Here is a 25,474-nt window from a genome sequence, read left to right on the forward strand (position 1 = left end):
AATAAGGAAATAGATCCATGAACTTAACTATCTCAAATGTTCATGAAATGTGAAAATTATCTTTAAATAAGCAAGAAAGAAATCTTTTTGCCTCTCACTAATACTTCATGGGTTAATCTGCTTTCCTCTTTAAGTTAAACCTATATTTATACAGTGCTGCTGTCCTTTATGAATATGTCAACTTTAAATTATTACAGTTTAAATTCTTAAACTGTTAGAAATATTTCAGGAAAGGCAAAAGAAAGAAAGATGAAATGGAGATAAAGAGAGTAACAGAAAGAAAAGAAGGGATGAAGGATGAAAGGAAAGAAAAGGAGCAGGAAAGAAGAAAGGAAAAGAAAGAACATATTTTATTAGCATAATCAGCTAAAGCATTATTAATTTACAACAAGGATACTTTAATCAGATGTTATTAACCAAAAGAAGTTATTTTGATTGTCTTATTTGCTTTCAAATTGTTAACTAAGGAGATTTCTTTGTGTGAAAATAATAATAATAAGGAAGCAGACAAGCCTCTCACACTGGCTTTCAGTCCTTTCACCCTTACATGAAAAAATACAGCAGTTTCTTATCAGACAACTGAAGCGCACAATTTCCCAAACAATCCTGAGTGTCAGCTACAGGGGATGACCACGGGGTGGTGTCAACTGGTCATGTTTCATGTTTTACATCTGTCATCCACTGTTTTAAGTAATTTCCTTCTTGTCCTAAGTATGAGAAAAAGTTTGAATGAGAAGTTATTCCCATGTATTTTAACTTAAGATTAAAAAGATTCAGCCCATCATTTAGCATACAAACATGCCTTGGGACATTTAAATAAAGAAGACAGGTAAAAATTTGCATTAGATATGTACAGATGTGACTAAGCAATATTGGCTCAAAGATGTACTTGGATTACTTTTAATTTTATCTACTCCAGGATACATTCATTCTATTGTCACATCAAAATATATGCCTTATTTTTTAATCAATAATGATATTTTATGTGTAATGTTTGAAGACAAAGATAGAAATATTTTTATAATTATTTCTCCATCAGGTTTCAAGTTGCTTGTTTCAAATTTAAATAAGATGTTTCATAGGTTTTAGCCTCATATTGAATGGCTTCCACTGAAATTATTTCCAAAGGTGGCTAAAACAGGTCAACGAGAAATTTAAATAAATAACATATTGGAACATTTTACTAAATATTTAATTTATTACACATTTTATTCAGAAGTTATGCAACATCGCAGAGGATTACTTTGTATTTCTTATATTTAAAAAATCTTTATTTTATAACTATATATAAAATAGGAATTGTTTTTTTCATATGCAACAGTTAAATTAGAATACAATTTGGAAACCCCTAAAATGTTTTAACGTCTAGGAAGCCTTTGTATAGTTTTCCTCCTCTCTTTTGGGAAGGGTCAGGGTATACCAAAGGTTCTGAGAGTCGCTGGCCTCTGGATAGTGAGGTTAGGGGCATTTTGATGTCTTATGAGGTCGGACTCCAGCACACAGCCATGGGCCCCAAAGCACAAAATCATCTGCTCTGCCATCACCTCCCTGACTTGAATTCCCCCCATTTTTATGAACCTACATTAGGTTAATCAAGTGGTATTGTAATGTTGGGTGATCATAGTTAACCTATACACATGTCAAGCAGAAGTAGGTGGATTCTCCCCCTAATCACTTTTCACCTTATCAGCACAAAGTAGTCTAAAAGTCAACTAATCGTCACACTGGAGGGTCTGGAACAACAAAGTTTATTTCAAGGGAAGAAGCTGATCAAATTCCATTTTGTTTTAACTTGAAGTCAACCGATCGTTCCAGGGCAAATTCTCTATTATATTTATTTAGGTCCTGTCCTTTCCCTTCATTTCAAGATTATACTTCTTACTTTCTTCATCCTCCAGAAGTCAGTTTTTTAAGCCTAAAAACAAGTTCTCTCTTCCAGATTAAAAAATAGACATGATTACTACCTTATAAAATTTATGGTATATTGCTCAAACGGGGTGGGGGAGAAGACACATATCTCTAATGCCTTTAATATTTAAAAATATTCTCAAATGAGGACCAATTAATGAAATTGTTACAGAAACAGGGGAGTCCAAAAATCCCTGGAGTTTGCGGCTGGGGGATGGGGAGAAGGAAGCAGCTTTCAGAACGCCTCCACACGCCTGAGGCTGGTGGCTGGTGTCTTTCATTATGTAAAATTGCTTGGATGCTTCCAAGGCCTCAGGTGCATGGGAGGAGTCTTGAACCAGGGGACGGAATGGAAAGCTCACAGAGCCGATGTGGGGTTCTGTGAATGGTCAGAACTGTTGGCAACACCCACGATGCAGTCAGGGATATACAGGCAGCTGCGAACACTTTAGGGGGCAGCGTGCTCTGGGGCTGTCTCCCTCGCTGGCGAGTGTTCGCAGGGGTGCTCTGGAGAAGGAGAGGAGATCCACACAGTTTATAGAAAGAAGACAGTTTGCAAGGAGGCTGAGAATCCCGGCGGTTTTGTATTGAGAGCTGAAGGACACCACAGCACAGAAATGACCTCCCCAATCAGACTGAATGATTGGCAACCTCTGGTAAAGCTGAACTGTGTTTGGGAAGTAGGGAAACGGTGTATCTGACCTTCCTAAAACTGGCTAGGTTTGGTAGGGGGGAGGCAAGGATATGTGTAACTGTTAAATAAACAATTTTATTTTCACTCAACTGAAGTATTAAGAGTTGTAATTTTGGCGGCGGGCAATTGGACCCCTAACTAAAGAGCCCGTGGGTTTATTTTCAATTGAAGCAGCCCAGGGGTTCTGTAACAAAGTTACAAACCACTCTAGCTAACCCTTTAACTTATTACTACCTCCTGCCCTCACCTCTTTTTACCATAGACCTCTTTAGGGTAAAAAAGCCTCCTTACTCTCAGATTCTTATTGTCTACCCATATATTGGTTTAAATGTGTTTATGGCTAATAATGTGTTCCTTACTCAACAGAACCTATACCTCATGAATACAACCAAATTAATATTTTCTAGAAACTCATTCTTAAATGTTTTTCCTATTAGTTATTATTTTAAAGAGAAGAAAACAAAAATTTCCAACCCTGATAAGTGAACTACCATTCAATGTCCTAAGGCTCAAAGCCAATTTTAGGGCTTTTTCTCATTTCCTTTCCAGGGTGATTGCCAATTTCACATTAGCCAGAAAGTTACCTCTCTATTCTTTTGGTCTTTCTTCAGCCAGGAAGATTAACCCTCTCCAGGATGTGCTAATCAACTTGATGATTTTCTTTTTCCAAATGTCCTGTTGCATTGAAAGGTACTTTATTCCTGTTGTAAGTTAAATAGAGCAATCCAGTTGCTCCTACAAGGCCTTGACACTGGTCAGCTGGCCGTGTGACTGGCCATGAAGCAGCTGCATGTCTGCCGTATCACTGTGTAACACCCTCACAGATAGTTTGGCAATGCTTGCACTTTTTAGAACTTTTTGTCAGACAGGACTACTTCTAGACAACAACCAAGCTTTTCCAAGCGTCCATAAAGCAGGAATCGTTTGGCACTAAACTTGTGGCAGAACTGTATCAAAGTATGCAGTTGGTTTGTATTTCTTTGTTTTCCATGTTATCTATAGAACACTATTACTAAAATTATTGTTTGTCTTACAGTTTATAGAGAATTAGAATTAAAGAAGCAGAATATTTTCTTGGATGACTTATCTGGATTGGACCTGATGCAAACCAAAATAAACTTGTGGACTTTGGGAGAAAGTTAGATGATTAGATTAAGAAAATAAATGGCCTACCTTTGTGAAACTACACAGCTTTGCAAATTAATTCACAGCTTAAGAGTGAGTAAGCACCAAGAATATGTGTGAATGACCTATGGTCATGGCAGTGTGGGAACTGACTGTGGGAGCTGGAGGTGTGGGATGTGCAGAGGAGGGCACAGGGGTAACATTGGCATGGCTGTAATAGAATAGCAATCAAAATTATTTGATTAATAAAAAAGCCTATAAATAAAAGTTATATATTTAAATTTAAAAAATGTATAAGCACAATTTTCTTTAGCATTTCCTATCTCATATATGACACTAAAACGCCATAGCCCAACTGGGCACGGTAGGCAGACTTGAGGCACTCTTTTTGAAAGCACACTTTCCTCTTAATGCTTAAGGATCACTTTGCAATTGTTGTGATTAATTGGAACAATACAGTTAAATGTTGCCAAGCTGACACTAGATTATTAAAAGAACCAATTTGCTTCCATAACCTCTTTATTCTGCTATGCTCTGGTGCCCAAACAGAAGGGGCAATGTAGCGGGTACCAAGCACTTTCCACCATGTATATTTTCACTTAGAAATGTATCACAGTAACTGTGTAGTCTTTACTTTCACCACTTTTGTGAGTCTGCGGACATTACATTTAGAGTAAGGCAATTTAGGTTTGTGTTAGCCAGAGTTGGTGATCATCTCTAACCTCTGACCTTCAGGTTAATGAGAAGTTCCTCTGGGTAATTGTCCTCTCTTAAGATATCCCTGTGCTATGTAATCTTTATCGCTGTAAAATGACATTTAAAGTTTGTTTTACATGAGCAAATAGGAGAACATTATTTCTGCAGTGAGCAATAATTATCTGCCTCCTAGCTGAAAATACATGCTGTGGATAAATTGTGTTCATCTGGTAGCCTTTGTTTGTAAGACAAGTTAATTAAAAGAGGAATGTTGAAAAATATGTTTGCCCACTGAGTGCTGATGGAGTAATAATATTACTTTACAAGAAAATGTTACATGCTAAACAATTTTGATTTTGTTCTGAAGTTATGAAAGAAAATGACTTAAATAAAATATTCCTGCAAGCAAATTTTGATCACAATAATAAAGAAGAGATGAGTCAAAATATCTATTTATTCTAATTAAGTAATAAAAGTCTAAAATTCTCTGTACCCAGGTGGCGTTTGTACTGTTTAGCCTAGACAAGAAATATTGACCCTAACAACATGGCCTTATTAAAATATCCAAGTAATTTTCTATATGTACTTGTTGGCTGGGCTATTAGTGGGAATAGTCACTAATAGTATCTTTACTGAAAGTGTATTAACTATTCAACCTAAGCATACAACATAGTCATCCTCCATATGCCTTGCAAAAAGTATGCTTCTAGTTACATATAAAAATTAATTTATTATTTTTTTAGAAAAAAAGGGGCCAATAACTCAAAATGGACTTCATTCAGGATTTGCTGGGAATAATACACTAATTTTTATTGGGGAACATTGCTTCTTTAAAAAGTTTCCTAATATTAAACTTGTATACCCAATCATTGAAATCAAGGTTCAGTGTTTCTACTTATGGAAAATAAACTTTAAACTAAATTTTTCCATTAAACATTTTCAGCAGCCCTTTTCATTTGTTTATTTTAACAATAATTGATCTGGCAACAGATGTTGTCAATACAATTCAATAGCCATATCCCTATCTCAAGAAAGTAGTTAATATTTTCTAAGATCATGTCTCTCTGTAGTAGATCAACATTTTCATTCGGGGACCACCACCATTGAATTAGACCTTTTCTCTATTATATTTCAACTGTCACAGTAATGTGTATGGTATTGCATCCAAACCTCTGACTTTCCTAGGAGAGACAAAGGTGACACACGGTAAGCATTGATTAATGACTCCCATTTCATCTGAGTACAAAACCTATTTATATAATTGATATTTTAAAGAAAATGTGTGGTTTAAAGTTGCATATTTTGATTCTTAGCATTAGGGCCTAGAGGTAAAAGGAATATGGTTCATTTATAAAGCTTTCCCCAAGTTTACCATGTTTATGCTCACTGACTGAATTATTTTCAAGAAATCTGTGTAGTGTCTTTATTTCTCACCCAAGCTATTTAAGAATCTGATGAAAAATATGTAGTTCCTCAAAAAAAAATTACATATCACATGAGATTGCATATAATTTCAGGACATTAATGAACAACTGAAGCTCATGGGTTCATTCATGAATCCCATAGTAAAAACTCCTGAAAGCTAGTCTTTCCAAATTATAACACCATTTCCATTTTGAAATTCTTATAATCCCTACTCAAACTGTCTTTCTATATTTAAAATTACCTCTTAAAAACCCAAGTGATCATCAGGCATTTATACTATTTTCACCCAGTAAGGCAAAATGTTGGATTCCTGTCAGGGGCATTTTCTGTTTTGAGAATAAATCCTTCCCAAAGTCAGCTCTAAGCTGAAATAGGAAATGTGTAGGTATGAAATATCACACTTTGCTGGCCCTTCTCTCATTTATTCTCTATCACTTTCTCAGGAATCTGCTTCTGTTGACAACTCTTATTCATTCTGTCTTTCTATCAAGTACTCTCAGAAAGGAAACTCATGGATGATAGAACTTTATTCCTCAATAAACCTTCCTCCTAGTTTTTAGGTGGAGAAGCTTTGAAATGAATTTCATGTGGTCTGGTCCAAGTCCATGGAGCAAGACAAGAAGAATCAGGACAAACATTCAACATTGCTAAACCACTGATGGGGCTTACAGTTTTCATTTAAATTTTTAATCTATGTGATTGATTTATCCAGTGAAATGGCACTGTAATAATAGCAAAATGTTGTTCAGTTAACCAGGATAATATAGGTCATATGTGGAAATGATGGCAAATAACATTTATGTTGTTCCAATTTTCTGAGTTCTAGTAGTTAGATTCACATGCCCAATCATATTTTATGTCAACATGTGTGCATCTAGTTTCATTGCTCAAAGATGGCCTTGTTTCCATTCTAACTCATAAATATATGTCAAAATACTATATGTAATAATTTGCAATTTGTATCACATTTACTTCAGAATGGCAAACATAGATATTACTTTATTAATAAACAAACATACTCATAAATATGTAAATAAATGAATCTATACTTTTATACATTCATTCATATCAACAATCACATATTCATACATACATAAAAAGAAAGTGTGGAATTTAAAGTGAGAGAAGGAGGATTACTTAAGTATCAAAATGTATCTGTTAGGAGAAAAATAGAACAAAATCAGAAAATAAAATAGATGAAGTGGAGTGAAATATTCCATTGCAATATAAAATTTCTCTTACATGTAAATCTCTTCATTAGTGTACAAAATATGCAATATTTTAAATAAGTGGTGAAAAGCAATGCTTCAATATTAAGACAACATAAAAAAAAAAAGTTTAGACAAACTATGCACTGCTTTATAATTAGTTATTCCAATGTAAATCACTACCCCAAAATTTAGTAGTTAAAAACAGCTATTTTATTTTAGACATGATTTTGTGTGTAAGAAACTGGGGAAGCACTCAGTTGGCCAGTTTGTTTCTGACCCAAGTAATGCTAACCGGGGCAGCTGGGCTGGAGGATCCACTTCCAAAATGATGTCACAGTTTTAGGTTTTTATAACTCATTGTATTTATTGACCCTATAGGCAACATGAAGTTCCCAAATTAGAGAACAGACTGATTATTTGCTCACACATTGATCCTAGCACTAGCTCACCATATGCCAGTCCCTGACCAACTGAACAATGAGGGTGAGGTTTAATCTGTGTGTACAGGGAACTGTACCAAAAGAAGAAGAAACCCCAAATTAATTATTAGAGCTTATAAAAACAGCAGGCACAGCCTATGCCTCCTCTCCTCTGAAGAGACAGAGACTGAATCAGTGAGAGAAATAATTTTTTTCTGGGGAGAGGAGGACATGACATCTAGTCCATTACCATATGCAATGTAAAGAAATGACCCTGGGGAGATAAAGGTCTAAATCTCTCTGAAGGTCTCTTCCTTAGGGTTGCAGTCCTCTTCCCAAACCCCCATACATCTTTGCTCATAAAGCCCTTACTGAGCAGAACTAAGAAAACACTAACATTATTTTCTAATTATTATCTTCTTGGCTTGTTGTTCTCTTTCTTTCTCTGTCCGTAGCATCTTATATTTTAGGGCTCTTCCATAGTCTTCTAACATACAGGATTCTCAAGGAAAACATAATCCTCATAGGGTAGCTGGTTTCTCATATGCAAGAAGCAGAAATTGGCCCAGCATTGCATCTGCTTCTTCCATCGATCAAACCAGTCACAGGGTTTTCCCAGACTCAACAAGGCTGGATCAAATCTCCAGTTCCTGATGGGGTAAGAGGGAGGTTACAAGGTCACCTTGTAGCTGTCTTTGAAGGATATAATCTACTGCCTATCATAAAGGTATTTTGAAAGAATAAAATCACTACAACAGAAAATACTGTACTTTGACAGGAAAAAAAAAAACCCTACCATGTAGAGAAATAAATAATAAATAAATAATTGCCTAGTTCTGGTCAGGGTGTACTGTACTGAAGATCCTGATTTATTTCCAAGGCTTCAGATATTGAACCAAACCTCCAGGGCACAGGATATTTGACTAGTCCTTGCAGCAGTTGATCTGGTTTAGATGGGTGAGCACACTGTGAATTCAGCTACCTCTCCACCTCAGAGTGTTGATAACTAGGATCCTTAAATCTAGGCGCTTGATTTTACTTTGTAGATAAGCTTGGGACTTGAAGACTGACTTAGACCTATCTATTTCAAAATGTGTACTTCACAGAGTTTCTATATTTACCAGGGTGTTGACTATTCTCTGGAGTTTTACAGCCATTCTAGGATGCTAAAAACAAACAAAGAAACAAAAAAATACAAAAAACTGAGACTGGTTCTCTCTTACTTTATTATCTACCTTCCAATTCTAGAAGTGAAGTACTATTGTCTTTCTAGATTTTTGAAAGTATTTGCTGAGATCTGCAAATGCCATTTTATTTTTTTCTTCTTTTCAAGTTTAAAAATAATAGCCAACCTTTATTAAGTTACAAGAGAACACAAAGGAAAGACAATGCAGATGAAAAGGAATCATTGACCTCCTGTAAAATAAAAGAATCACCCAGGCATGTAGGAATAGGTTATCACCAGTATGGCCCTACAAAGGCACTCATGGAGCTCATAAGTACCCGATATGTTCAGAGTTCACTTCTCAGGAAGGGAACCACTAAGAGCTCTTGCTTCATGAAGTTGCTTTATCTCATGCACAAAATATAAAGTAAAGGTATGGTATGTCCCAGGCACTGGCTAACATTTATTGAAGAGGTGGGGCATGCAAGTTCTTTGTACGCACTATTGCCTTCAATTCTTTTTTTTTTTTTTGTAAGTATATTTTATTGATTATATTGTTACAATAGTTCCAATTTTTTTCCCCTTTGCTCCCTTCCGCTCAGCACCACCCCTCCCCCAATAATACCACCACCCCAAGTCCATGTGCATGGGTCATACATACAAGCTCTCCTGCCTCACCCTTTCATATATTATTATTCTTTTTCTTTTTAAAATAATTAATTAATTAATTATTTTTACAATAAAAAATAACAATGCCTCCCTCACAGACTTAAGACCCTTTATAATCTTATAAAGGACAATGGGCGAAGGTCTCAAGCTCCTCTAACTGCTTCAAGCTGGACATGGTCGTCGTCCTACCTACCCTTGGGTCCAGAAATCCCTAATAAGAATGGGGGTGTGGAGGCGGGGGGTGGTCTTCCCACATGGGGAAGAATCATGCAGACTCCAGGTCAGTTGGCTGTCCCAAACAACGGCGTGCTTGCTTTAACAGGCTGGCATCCTTGTTGTATTCTGGAGGCAACAGATTTGGCAACAGGGTTAAAAGACATCATTCAATTCATAACCACTAGATGACAAAAGGCAGGTATTAATTTTTCAATGTCCCACATTAGGGAAAAGAAGGGCTTCTTTGAAGGAAGGTGTGCCAGGTACATCTCACCTGTCCAAAACCCTGTTGCTCATTATACTTAGTTTGGCTGAGGAAAATAGTTTAGGTTTCCCCCCTCTCAGACCTCTGGGCTCTTTCTGTCCAAGCCATTAGGACAGAAAAGAGAAACCAGTTTTAAAGTGAAGCCCACAGACCACCCCATTCTTCACCAACCCAGCCACTTAGTTCAGCCAAACCATTGAGTCTCAGGAGGCAGTGATGCAGACAGGATTAAGGAAGGCCTATACATATAGACAATCACTCAGGTAATGAGATCGTAGGCTTGTGCCCTTTGAAAACAGAAAACACATGTTAATTTCTGTAATATAACCCACATACAAGTCTCTAAATCTGTAGGACTGTCTTATCGGAAAGACATCCAGTTGCAAGGCATTTGACATTCTTCTTGCCTGTAAATTAAACATCTTTGATAATACCACAGACATAGTTTAATTTTCAAATCAAAACAAACTTTAAATGAAGATAAACTTTAAAGATGGTCAGCTGAACTACTTTATAGTCTACCACTGAGCATTGTGATTTTCCTTGAATCACGATTTTTCTCCCTAAGATTACCCTCCTTGTCATTAAAGGGACTGCATTAGGTCCATTTTTAATTTATCCTGTTCATTTGCATAAACACAACAAGAGCAGCAAATGATCACTTATGATTTTTAGTTCTGCTTTGCTGGAACTTACGCAAGGAACATTTAGGGTGACCTTCAGGGCACAGAAGCAGAACCACATACCTGGCATTATCCTTGCCTGTAAACACCTGTCTTTTCCAAGTCCTTCTGGTTTTCCATTGTGCCTTAAGGTCCCTTCTAGCCATGTTTCAGGAAAACAACCTTCATTCCTTCCCTGGAAAGATTGCCATGGACTGTGCATCCAACCAACGCCTTTTACCCTGTGGGCTTTTATTACCTTTGAAAGTTAATCCCAGTTCCTCAGGGCTTTTTGGCAACAACCAGAGCCCAAGCATGTCTCCTTTAGGCATGACATTCCAGTCAAAGTCTTAGTCATAAAAACCTCTATTAACAACTGGTCTTATTAGTTTTGTGCAAAGAAACTTATGTCATTACTTACTTCTTTAGAATGCCAAACTCTGGACGGATCAGATAGGGAGAAAAATATACAGTGTGAAGGAAAATCCTTGTCCTTCTAATATTCACTGAACTTGCATTTCCATTCTTTATATTTTCATGTTTTCCCCCACTAAAAATTTTTTTTTTCATTACAGTTGTACCATTTTCCCCCTCTTGCTTCCCTGCACCCTGCCCCCTCTTCTCCCATATTTAGTCCCCACCCTGTTGTCCATGTCTATGCATCATTTATACATGTTCTTTGACTAGACCCTTCCCCTTCTTACCTCCTTCTCTCCCTCCCATCTCCTGCTTTGTTACTGTTAGTTTATTCCTTGTTTACATACCTCTGGTTCAATTTTACTCATTTGTCTGTGTTGTTCATTAGTTTCCCGTAATAGGTGATAGCATATGGTATTTTTCTTTTGTTGCCTGGCCTATTTCACTAAGCATAACTCTCTCTAGTTCCATCCATGTTGTTGCAAATGGTAGAAGTTCTTTCTTTCTTTCAGTACTTATTCATTGTCATTTTCCCCCTTTGTACTCATATTCCTCTCTGTCTGTCTCTGTTTCTTCATCTTCCTAAAGTGGACCCTTTAGCATCTCTTGCAATGCTGGTTTGGTGGAGATGTATTCTTTTAACCTTCTTTTGTCTGGGAAACTCCTTATTTCACCTTCCATTTTGAATGAGAGTCTTGCTGGGTAGAGTATTCTTGGTTGTAGGCCTTTGTTTTTCATTGCTTGGAATATTTTTTGCCATTCCCTTCTGGCTTGTAGTGTTTCTGCTGAGAAATCTGATGATAGCCTTATTGGAGCTCCCTTGTATGTTATTAGTTGTTTCTCTCTTGCTGCGCTTAGGATTCTCTCTTTGTCTTGGAATGTTGCCATTTTAATTATGATGTGTCTTGAAGTGGGCCTGTTGGGGTTCATCTTCATTGAGACCCTTTGAGCTTTCTGGACTTGAGTGACTCTTTCTCTCCTCATGTTAGGGAAGTTTTCTGTCATTAGTTTTTCAAAGAGGTTTTCTATCCCTTGCTCTTCTTCTTCTCCTTCTGGAATTCCTATGATACGGATATTATTACGTTTCATGTTGTCCTGCAGCTTTCTTAGAGCCTCTCCAGTCTTGTTCAGTCTTTTTTCATTTTGTTGCACTGTCTGGGAGTTTTTGTCTACATTGCCTTCCAGCTCGCTGATCTAATCTTCTCCTTCCTCTAGCCTGTTTTCAATTGCTTCTATTGTGTTCTTCAATTCAGAGGTCATATTCTTCATTTCCTCCTGGCTCTTATTGATAGCTTCTATGTCCTTTTTCATGCTGGTGTAATTCTCAGTAAGTTTGTTGTAGTTTTTCTGGAGTTCTTTGTAGTTTCCGCTGAGCTCATTGAGCTTCTCCATAATCCATGTTTTGAATTCCATATTTGATAGTTTGCTCCCCTCTATTTCATTTAGCACTCTTTCTGGGGATTCTATCTTTCCTTTCAATGGGGGGTTGTTTCTTTGTCTCCCCATTTTTGTGACTCCTATTGTTTGTTGGTTCTTCTTAGAATGATCTGCACTTCCTGGATCTGCCCCTGGTGGCGTCAGATCCTGTACCAGTCTGGGCCTAGGCAGCCTGCTGGAGACTTCCAGGGATCTACTGCCTTTGTCTGTCTCCTTTAATTGTTCATTTATTCAATTCGTGATTAGCCATCAGGCTTAAGGACCGTGGGTATGGCAGCTTAATTCCTGTAGGCAGGGCTTTTGCTTCCACTCAGGCTGACACCACTTGGGGGGGGGGGTCTGTCTGTAGTACTGGGGATGAGTCAACATGGGGACCCAGTCAGCTGCTCCCCCAGTTCTCCCCTCAAAGCCACCGTGCCAACCTCTCCCCAAGCGTCTCTAGTCCTCTCTGCCTTCCCTTCGCTCGAGCCCAAGGTAAGTGGGGACCAAAATATTTTTGTATGTGATCTGCTTAAGAGCTCTTTTTCTCCAGCTGTTTCTCTCTGGCTAGCAAGAAACCCTGTGGCTTTTCGCTTTTCACAGCTGGATACTATTTTACTTTCCACTCTGTTGCTGTAGGATGGGAAGCTCAGCTGGGGGTTTAGACCCTCCCCTTCTCAGTAGGAACCCCCGGCTGCTGAGCTGTTTCTCAGTCCCTTCAGCTGCCATCCGTGTGAGCCTAGCCAGCCCTTCCACATCTCTGCACTCCCTACCGGTCACATTGTGATGTAGCGGCCTTTTCTGTCTCTCCATGGTTATAAGACTTCTCTCCAGCTAGTGTTCAGTTGGATTTTCCAGATGATTTCTCCCAAATTAAGTTGTAAATCCAGACTAGTTATGGTAGGAGGTTAGTGTAGTTTCCACTTAGTCTTCTGCCATCTTGTTTTTTCCTTGCCTTTAATTCTTATTCCAGCTGTACAAAGTTCTCTTCTCTTATTTTAAAGGCTCGAAAGCTGAAGCACAGAGATAATATAACATCGACATACACACAGCAAATGAGTAGGCAGCCTGATACCCAAAACCAGAAAATGCAAACACAGAGGCTGCACTCTTAACCACTGCACTGTATTGGGTAGAAAAAGACACCACATATATGGACAAGCATAAAGAGGCAATATAGCATACAGGTGGAGGCGTACCCTCAGGAGCCAAATTTCCAAATTTACATTCTGGTCTCTCTATGTGACCTTGAGCAAGTTATTTAATTGGTCCATGCCTTAGTTCCTTCATCAATATGGTAGAATAATAATAGTACCTACCTTATACAACTGGTATTAGATTAAATGAACTTTTGTCTTATATAGCAAATTAAATAAGCACTATAAAGGTATTGGTGATCATTGTTATTACTTCTTATGGAAGTAGATGCAATCATACTGTCTCTCTTAAGAAATGTGAATAGTAGTTGTCCATAGTAATTGTGAATCATTTAAGCTCAGGTTTTATTGTGAACAATGCTGAGATATACCTTTGGTCATCCAGAGGGCTATAATGCATGCCATTCTGTGAACTACCGGAATTTCTAATGACTGTACATACACTCAGAGAGTTTCCCTTGCTTTTCTATCTCCAGAGATGATGCTTAAAATAAACTCTCTATGTGAATTTTAACTCTGGGTGTCTTCTGAGCAACCTACCAGAGGCTCTTTTAATCACATAATAATGATACCATAATATAGTCTAATTTAATATAAACATGTAAATTAAGTATGTTTATATATGTGTGTATACACACACACACACACACACACACACACACTTTATTTCTGTAAAAACTCCAGACACTCCAGCACTTTTTCATACTGCTCACTTTTTACTTTTTCTGTCAATCCATTCTTTCTAGTAATTTCCTAGCCTTCCTTGTGTGTTCCTTAACTTTTCAATTGCTTTTACTTGACTCTCACTTTATGAGAGGTAAGTTTTAAAATCTGAAATTAAGATTAAAATGGATTTATGTCCAATGATAAAGCTAATATGAGCACATAAAACATTATACTTTCATCCACTCAGTACATATTTTCAGTTTATTTTATCTGTCATTAAATACAAATATGATATCAACATCAAAAAGCATCTAATTTTGTTTCATGAAATTTAATGCATAGAATGTGATTTATTTTTCACTGACATTACTGTAGTAGTGTGAATTGTTGATAAGCTAAATTACAATGGTAGACAAGGTCAAGGCTTGCCCTTAGGCTGATTTATTAGAGTTCATATATTTGCTAAAAGGCTGCAAAGTGAAGCCTTTGAAAATATAATGAATTTGCAATGTCTATCCATTATAACAGAGCAGGTGATTAGTTAACCTATTCCTTGTATATTTATATTCTTTTAATATCGAGTTTCAGCAGCATGTGAATAGTGTCATTATATCAATAGAACAAATGCCAAATGTTCAAATGTTCAACCATTTTGAGAATAAACACAATCATATGCCACAATTTATTTTACTGTTAGTTTACTGAAATACCTTGCATTCAATTTATAAATTAATTTCAAATTTCCTAACACACACACACACACACACACAAAATGTTTAAGCTGAAAGGAAGCCTTGGAAATTATGTTGTCCAACTTCATTTTATAGATAGGAGATTGACATGGGAAAAGGTGGGAAATACTTACTCATTATAAAAGAGCTAGTTTGAAACAGAGCTTGCACTAGGCCTCCTGGATACTTTTTATTTGATAAAGTCTTTTCATTAGATACCACATCATATCATCCTGAAATTATGGTACTTGTTTTACATTTATGAATAATAATTATTAATATCTAAAAGCATTTTCTGGGAGAAGACATTTTTTGTGTTTAATAAATTAAACAATGTTTTATATCCACTGCTGTTGGGAATCAAAAAGAAAGATACATACACCAATGTGATAAAAATACTAACTGTTAAGAGAATATATGGTAATACATGGAAAAATTTTAAGAGGCCAACCTTTATTATTTATTTTATGTCATAGAAAGCTTACACAAGGAATGAATATATATAGCTCATAGGAATATATCTAAATATTACATGATTTACTCACACCAAAACATATTTAGAGGGTTGTTATAAGTTTAGTTGAACATCATAGCTTAACTATTCACCATACCATGTTCAGCCACACAATGGAAACCCTGAATTATTTTTCACTAAATTTGTATACATGTCAGAAGCATCCCTCAAATTTATTTCTATCTTAACAACTTTTTACAAGTATATGTCCATGTGTTAGCAGTGATGTTGACTCTCAATTTTTGTGTTCAGCCAAGAAAGATTTTAGAGCCAAGAATGCTAATGTAAATGAAAGTTTATTTAGTGTGCAAAGTGAAAGTAAACTCAGAGGAGGTTCAAGAGGGAAGCTCAAAGAGCTGCCTTTGCCTTTAAAAAAAAAGTCACAGAAGGCTAAGTAAGCCACTGTGGTTATGTGAACTCAGGAAACAAGTTCCAGAGGCAAAAGAAGGGCCCTTGGAGTCAGGTTCAGGGGTTTAGCCTGGGACGAGCTGCCACTGTCTGCTGCTCCCCTAGTTGCCAGTCTAATGGGGGCTTTTCGAGGTTAGGAGAAAGAAAATAAAGATACACCTCTGAAGAAAGAAGGCTTGGGTGTGCTTTAGCAAGAGGGCATGCATGCTAGGTTCTTTGCCTTAAGAGTTTTTATCTGTTTTCTAAAGGCATGAATTTTAGGGGAGGTCTCTGGGGAGGATCTCAATAGAATATTCATCAGCTTTCCAGGTGTGTCCTTTAATATGCTGATTTGTAAAAAATGAGCATATAAGGTCAGGGTTGTGGTTTCTACTGATTGGTTGGTGCTAGGGTAGGGGATCATCGGTCGTTTGATCTGGTCTTGATGGTAGCCATGGCAGATGGCATTACTTCTTTTGGTTTTGCTACTTGTCTGGGCCTGGAGCTGAAAGGCAGTTAAGGGTTAGATGTCTAGTTTGACCAAAACTTTGTCTCTGTGGTCAAGAGACCTGAGGCTTTTTTCCTAGGTCACATGATGCTGATCAGGCCCTCGTTGTCCTGAGGGCATAATGTTTAAGGGAATGGTCATGCAAGGGAGAAGGAGGCAGGTGAGGCCAGTTTGAATCATCTATCTGTCTCAGTTTTTCCATTTCACTTTCAAATGAATTTTCCTAGCTTCTTACTATCCTGCCTCACATGAAGATTTAAATTAACTTAAAAATATATTTGGGTCAGATATTCAACTTTTTGGCCATCTAAACTCTTTCTGTTGTACTGATTTTGAAATGTGATGTTCATGGTATGCTTACCTGAAGACATTTGCTTTCAACCTTGGCCTAAATCCAATATATCTGCTAAAAGAGACCAGGAAACATGAATTGCAATTTATAGCATTATGTGATTTCCTTTTATAGAATTAAATGAAACTAGGAAATCAAATTCATGTTGGAGGTCCAAGTTTTTAAAACAAATATAATATCCCGTACTTTAATTTTATTTCTATTAGATGTATCTTTCATTTAAAAGTTTCTCTAGAATCTTCCAAGATATGAAGCAACAAACAGTTCTGGAAGAGACAATAATTTGAGAAGATAAAAATTAATGCATCAGAGGATTGGTTACTACATTTCCCTTAATATACATTTATAGTTTAACATTTTTAAATTATGTTTTGATTATTAACTGTAGGTTTCATAAATACCAAATGTAGGATGAGGTTAAAATATATATACTATATTTTTACTCTAAGTGTGATTAGTTTTTCTCCATGCTAGTTACGTCTCAAACAATAAAAACTGCAGCCATATGAAAAGAACACATTAAATATATTTATTTGAGAACTATTTTGTTCAAATTTTAGTGAAAAAGATTTTAAATGAAAGCAAAACATGGTTCAGGTAAAATAATTAATTGACACAAATGGATGTTATATTTTACAAAACAATGATACTTTTCACAAAATTTTTATTATGCATATTATTATATTGTAAGAGTAAATTCAGGTCCTGTCAGCAAGACCAGAAGCAAAGGAGTATGTTAACACAGATGATTGAGTAAAGTAACAAAAGGGAGGGACAATTCAAGGTCAGTGTGAATACTTCAAACCTGAGCTGATGATGGAGGTAAAAGAAAGACATTAGAAAGACAAGATGAAATGAAGCAAAAGCTGTGTTTTTAAAAGATGTTTAGTTGAGAAGAAAAATAAAGTCAATCAATAGAACACTTTAGATGTGGTACTAAAACAGTTTTCTTTTGTTCTCAAGGTACCTACATTTCAGGATGTTTTAAAAACTTCCCTAACTTAAAAAACCTGACAGCTTTGTGGAGGTACAATTCACATAATATATAATTCACCCATTCAAAGTGTACAATTCAACCATTTATTAATATTTTTACAGAATTGGGAAACCATGAATATAATCAATTTCAGGACATTTTAATCACTCCCCTCCAAAAAATTAGGAAAAAAAATGCCTTCATATAACAGCAGTAACTCTTTATTCCTAGGTCACCATTAATCTATCTACTGCCACTATAGATTTATCTATTCTGCACATCTCATATAATTAAATTATGCCATATGCAGTCTTTTTGAAAGATTTATTTCACTTAACATAATGTTGTCAAAGTTCATTCATTCATACTGTTGCATGTATCAGTACCTCATTAATTTTTATTTCTAAATAATATGCCATTGTATGGATATGTCACAATTATTTATCCATTCATCAGTCAATGTGTATTTGAATTGTTCCTACTTTCTTGGCTAACATGAATAATCTGCCAGGTACATTTGTGTAGAAGTTTTCTTTCAAATATATAGATATCAGTGGAATTTCTGGTTCATATGGTAGTCCTATATTTAACATTTGGAGCTACCAGACTTTTCCAAAGTGCTTTTTGTCCCAGAGTAGATGCATTATTTTTTTTACTTTCAGTACAACATATTAAAATACCAATTTCTCCATATCCTGTCAACATTTACTATTGTCTGAGTTTTTTTTTAAAGTATATTTTATTGATTATGTTGTTACAGTAGTTCCAATTTTTTTCCCCTTTGCTCCTCTTTGCCCAGTACCCCCCTTCCCTCCAGCAATCCCACCCTCCTTAGTTCATGTCCATGGGTCATGCATATAAGTTCTTTGGCTTCATCATTTCCTATATGATTCTTAACTCCCCCCTGTCTATTTTGTGCCAATTGATTATGCTTCTTAATCCTTGCACCATATCCCCATTTCTCCCCCTCCCCCCTCCCAGCTGACAAAGCACTATCTTCTTATGGATTACCTCATTGCTTAGTCAAAGTCTCCCAGAACTGCTCCAGAGTTGTATAAGGGTCCAGCAGCCTGCTATCATTGTATTTAAAATGCCAGATGAAAATGGTAGCCTCCAGTCTTCTCAGCTAGCTTTGCTGGCGTGAAACCTGTTTCTTACGAGCAAGGTGGAGAAAGGACAATCAGATCCTTAATATTTTTGACCTGTTGCTTCTAGAGGAAGCTCTGTTCTATGAGTGGGGGCTGCATGGAAGAAGTGAACCTCTGACCTTTTAGCCATACTAGCCAATGTTTTAGCCCTTGTAACTGAAAATCTGAAGGTGGTAGTGGTATGAAATATGCTGGCGGCCTACACTTTTGATAAGATACTGTATTTCTTGATAGGGACCCAAGAGGAAAGGAAGCCTCACATTTTGCCCATACCTGTCTGAAATATAGAGCTTCTGACATACTGAGCTCAGGGACGGGGGAAATGGAAGTAGATGGGCAAGGTTCAGGTGCCATAGACCCCCATTGTTTTACAGAGATTTAGTGCATTTCTGTCAGTAATTTCTCTTTTATTTTCTTTATACCCTTAGGGTAACTGCCCTTAGATACATTAAATAGTAATTTCTTTATTTTTAAAATGTTACTGGTATATGGCTTCTCATATAGCTATTCTGAAAGTTGTGCGAAATTAAAATAGAGCTGATGTTTCACATTATAGATGGTGGATATTTATTCAGTTCAAAAGATGTTCTGGAAAACCTGCTATGTGCTGGAGAGAGAGTCATTAATCTGACAAATGCGGTCTTTGCTTTCATGGATCCTATTCCCATTGGGATTATTGCTTTTAAGACTGGCATTCTACAATAGAATAAATGACAAATATAGAAAGAAGATAAGAAACAATAAAGATAACAGTATAAAATAGCACAAGTCACTCTGATAGAATGAGTTTTCAGGGGGTAAGAATACTTTACAAGGAGTAATTTGGGAAGGCCTTACTAAACATGGGTTATTAGAGCTGAGGTTACAGGGTGAGAAAGAACCAAGCATGAGGAAAATTATTCCCAGATAGAGGAATATGCCAAAGTAAAGTTTTCAATAATAAGATTAGGTAATGATTCATATTTCAGTTATGCAATGGGCCCTATTATAAGTGCTTAAATTTCATGTTAATCCACTTTAAACCTCACAAGACTTTATGAAATAAGTACCATGTTATATCTGTTTTACAAATAATGACTCTGAGGCAAGTACTAAATGGCAGAGTTGAGATTTAAAATACAGGAAGTCTGGCTTTACCTACAACCTTGTCTCACTTGAAGAGTAGATGTTATAAGATGATATTTAACACCTAACTGGCAATCTTGGAAAGAGGAGTCTTATTAAAGGTTTTAGAATAAAATACAATTTTATGAAAAAATGGCCATAAATTTCAGCCATTATTTTGAGCTTTGTAGTAAAAAGAAGACAAAAACGATTTGTAGTTCAAGTAATAAAAAAGGTCAAGGAAAAGTTTGACTTTGTTTTGCTTTTAATGTTTTATTTTTCCCTAATGTTAATTTTAATCCAAGCTAGACAAGATACTAGAGAGAAGAAATTAAATACACAAAAGTAAGTGTAAATAATTGAATAAGGTCCCAGTAGTAGTAGAGGGATTGGGATCCAAAACAGAAGAAAAGTATTATAGAGGAGTTAGACTTTGGGGAGCTAATTTTGTGTGTGTGATGAAAGTACTATTCTTTGCAAAGCTCAGAGGTTCAAAGTTTTCTAAAACTATTAAGAGATTGAAATTTAAATCTAGGAGGGAATTTTGAATCAGATGAGGAGACAAAAAAGAACGATGAATATATCATCTTATATTAAATAACAATGTTGCAAAATGCTGATTCCATAAATTCAATTAATGAAACTTATTTTTATCAAATGAAGTAAAACACATACCTTTTCGTGATACAAATAATCAAGTTTTTAAAAGGTTTTTAAATTTTTATTTATCTAAACTATGCCTTATATGTGTGATAGTGGGACACAGTTTTTTTTACTTTCAGATTAATAGAGATGAAGAATATAAACCTTGGAGATAAGACAGATGTGAAGAAGTATGTAATAAAAAAATTCAAACAAATCAAGGTCACAAGATTAGCTTATGTACCTGAAGGGAAAAATGTATTGCTATAAAGAGATTCAATAATAGTTAAATTACAGTAAATACTGTGAAGGGTCAGTGAAGAACTTGAAAACAAATATATCAAGTTCAAAAATAGTTTATGAGAGTTAATTGAAGGTATTGACAAGAAATTATATATCTACATAGAAATCCTAAATAAAATAAAATTGATTCAGTTATTCATATAGCAGTTAATTGACCAGTTGTATTGCAAAAATAAAACTCTCACATTTGCATCATACAAAAAATGAAACTGTTAAACCAATTTCATCTAAATAGAAAGGGAGAATAAATGAAATTTGAAAACATTATGATAAAATTTAATAGCTGACATGAAGCATTTGTAAAACTGTAAAGGGATTGCACAAAACTAAAGAAATGTATTGCTGTAAACATCCTTCAGAGAAGTTAAAAATGTCTTCTACCAACTAAAAATAACATAATGCTCAATAATAAAGGTTATATCCATTTAATATGAAATATATTACAGTAATATATAAGGTCTTTCCAGAAGGTATCCAGTCATATACTACAAAAAATAAAGACATTTATTGGGAAGATACAAGATACAAGAAACATTGTATGTACACAGGACAATGACACCTCAGTCCCCTTCAGAGTAGGCACCTTAGGACCTCACACAGTTCTCCTAGTCACCATCAGCTGCCCCATTGTATTTTCCGGAATCTCATCGATGGTCTGAGATCTCTCCCCTTTCGAAGGAGATTTTACTTTTGGGAAAAGTAAGAAGTTGCAGGGTGCCAAATCACTACTGTAGGGAGGGAGGGGGGTGCATGGAGGTGGAAGAGGGTATAAGGGCAATAAATGGTAATGGAAAAAATACAATAAAAATAAACTATTAAAAATAAATTTAAAAATAATGGATTAAAAAAACTAATGGGTATGCCACATTTCCATGTTTTGTTATATTGTTTAGTGAAAAATTGGCAACGTACTAAACTTTATCCTGTTTTCTTCTCCTTTGCAATAAAAAAGAAAATGGAAATGGAAAGCTCCAAAAGTCCAGCAGCTCTGCAACATTCATCTTCCTGTAAGCACATAACCACAAAAAATGTGAAGCCCACTACGGGCTTGGTATTGTCTGTGAGAGAGCTACCAAATAGACATGCAGAGAGGGGAAACGCAAGTTTTTGCTTCCTAACCAAAAGCACACCGTCAACTATATATCACGTGAACTATTCCAAAGTAACTATAAAAAAGTTAGAAGTACATGGTGATAAATTAATGATTTTAGGATAGTTATTTTTATCAGTGAACATTGGGAGGCACTAGTCACTTAAATTTAGCCTAAGATCGGATCTGTTCAGCATAGGTAAAGGGATAAATGAGTAAACTATTCGATACAGGGTTTTTAATGCTAAAACTATTACTGCACACTTGGACAAAATATTCTAAATTTTGCAATACTTCACTATTTCATGGGTAGCTAAGAATTATACATCCTTCTCTAGCACTGTGATAAGACTGGCACAACTGAACCTGAATCCAGAGTATTATAAACCAGAAAGGTCAAATAGAATTTCAGATATTCAGACTAAAACCAATGTTGAGACTCCGGTCAGTAAATAAAGTTTGTTTCTGCCCTTTTTTTGTACTTTAGTATTATTTTAACAGTTAAGAACATAATTTTGAACATTTAAGATGGTGGCAAATTATAGCTAAAATAATATATGATGCAACATTATTATTTCTTAAAGATACATTCTCATTAAATATGTGTTGCTGTGTGTATTTATTACGTTCTCAATAAAATAAAATACTATTTAGTAATTAAAATGAAGTTATACATGGATATAGGTTGACATGGAAGCATTTTCACATATTATTGATTAAAGATGGTTGCAAAATAACTAAATTCATAGAAATATAATATTTTAATTACCCTCTTTCCCTATTCTTACTACCCTCTCCACCACAGGTAATCAGAAAGTTTTATGTCTTGTTGTTTTATTCTCTTATTTAATGGATATTGCTATTGTTGTACATGTGGTGGTAATTTACATAATTCTTATTTTGTTATTAACCTATTTTTTGAATAGACGTTTATGTTCTTTTTAATACAAATCTGTTTCCTTATGTAAATATGATCTTTGCTTTTTTGTAAATATTGATCAGGAACTTCATTTGATACATTTGTTTTACATTGTCCTAGTGAGTAAATGTCCAGCTAATCCTCAATAGACATGTAGCATGATCAAGTCATAAACCTTTGTTGTGTAAACCAATGGCTATTTTTATATACCAAAATATAATTCAGTCTATACAGACTAAGACTTTGATCAAATTAAGGTACAATGACATCATTAAAAGGAGGTGAGTAGCTTATGCTCCTCTTTTATCTTCTCAACAAACATTTCAAGATGTGAACTAGTTGTTTCTTAAAATTTTGGTACGATTTGGCTGTACATATATTTGAGCTCATTTTTGTTTTAATTAATTTATTTAACACTCACAGTCTTTTAATTTTTCTATATTATTGCTTCTATTTTTCTATGGTGAATACATTCATTGCACAACAAAATTTATTATACAATTAATTATGAAAGTAATCTGTCTTGTTCTCTTCACCCCCATTTTGCAGTAGCAAGGGCAGATGGACCTGTCTTAGGTAGTTATTCCCTCCATGGATTTTTTAATTGGAATCATTTTAACCTTTCAGCTCTTCACTGAAGTAGAAAACATCCTCTGTACGGTATAGCTGAGAAATAACAAGAAAGCAATAAAATGCTTACAGAGTACTTACTTTATGACAAGCAATATTCTAAGTGTTTCGTGTTTAAGACCACAGGTTCTGGAGTCAGATTTTTTGCCAGATTTTTTTTTTTTCATCCTGGCTCTGTCACTGGCTATGTGTGAGATCTGGAGTAAAATATTTAACCTCTATGGGCCTCAAATACATATTTTATAACATTGTAGTAATAATATATATTTTATTGGACTACATGAGAATAGAATACACAATATCAGTGATTTTCTATCCTGTTCCCTACCATAATCTTCAAAAATTAGGTTAACAGAGAATCCTAACATTGAAGAGGCAAGACTAAAACTATTCCTCTTGAAATCAGTCAGGTTGGGGTGGGATGGGTCTCACCACCTTATTCTCTCTTGCCTGTGTTCTATCCTCCACTCCAAAACAGGTAGCCCAAGAAGTACCTTTTAAGAAATGTAAGCATTGAAGAAACAGAGTTTTAAAAGAATTGTGTAGTATTTTTATTAGAAATTAATCATTGGGCTACATTGTTAATTCTGTTCTAAGGAGAAGTTGACAGTTTTATGAGAGGTGGGTAAAGGAATGGGAAGCACAGACGCTTCTTTTCTTTTTTTAACCTCACCCAATAAACATGCAGCTTCTATAAGCAAGTCACTGTACCATGTTTGGGGCATGTAAGTGGTAAATAACTGGGCGTAGATGACATAACTCTAGCATCTTTCTGTGTTGCTTCAGACTAAGAAGAAACTTGTTTTTCTATGACAACCAAAACTGTGATTGAATTCTGACTTCACCATTTACCAGCTGTAAACTGTGTAAGAGTTAAGTAACTTCCTTGGGACTGAGTTTGTTCATATTCTTAACTTTATAAAATAAGAACCTTGCAAGATTATTTTGAAGCATCTGTTTTTGTGTATATAGTAAATATATATATAACATTTTCAGAGAAGGAAAACTCTGACTCCAAAAAACCTCCGCTGCCTTGCGGCATACCTCTTCAGGGGAAAGGCTAAGGGAGTAAACCCCAACAGAAAATCCGGAGCCGGAGTCCCTAAGGCGGTTTGACGTTGTAGTCAACACCGGCAACTCCTGCGGTGCACCTGAAGCCAAGCTGTATTGACTCCGTCTTTCCCTTGGACCCTTCAGCTGCGAAGAGAGGGGGTGGTCTGCTGCATGGGCAACAGCAGACCCTCCATATCACCCTGCCCAGGCTCTGTAGCTTCAGCTTCACTGGAGAGGACACTCCAGCGTCATCGCAAGATGTCAATTTAACATGGGAGGAGACAGATACCGTGTCACTCCCGAGTCGGACTGCACAGCCATTCTCGGCGGTGCAGATAGACTCTTAAGAAGCTACACCATCGTCTCTCGAGACGGACGGCTGCCGACTGTATATATAACATTTTAGATTGTCTTTAATTTTAATTGTATGTTTATAATACATTGCACTGCCACTCATTATTATACTTTAATTTTGAAGCCATAGGTCATATATTATTACTAATAATAATGATAACAATGATTAGAGTTGGCATTCACTAATTCAGGTATGCTTCTTAGAATTTTAATATAGTATTAGGATTTTACTGTTTCTCTTAGGGGTGTTATACAACTTCCTAAATGAAACTACACATGGTGCTTATATATAATTATTATTGTATGAGTATATGACCATAGAATAAGATTATAAGTACTGGAATGCTGTGCCTAGATTATGATTGATTCATCCTAAATCAGGCAATTAGGCAAATCAATAAAAAACTCATCATGAAAATATACACAATTAGCATGTGCTCCCATAATACTGATATAAAAATATATATATTTTATAATAGTGACAAAGAAATGTGAAATATTTTAGTCCCATTTCTACATCTTTTGAAAGTTTTAGATTTAGTATAAAGTATTATGAATATCTAAAGAAATATACACATCTTCATATTACATTTTAATTTTACAAGTGTTTTATATACATGTGAAAAGTTTTACATACATATATTTGTGTGTG

The sequence above is a fragment of the Furipterus horrens genome, unplaced genomic scaffold (genome assembly GCF_987537825.1).
Source record: "Furipterus horrens unplaced genomic scaffold, mFurHor1.1.pri manual_scaffold_5, whole genome shotgun sequence".
Classification (NCBI taxonomy): domain Eukaryota; kingdom Metazoa; phylum Chordata; class Mammalia; order Chiroptera; family Furipteridae; genus Furipterus; species Furipterus horrens.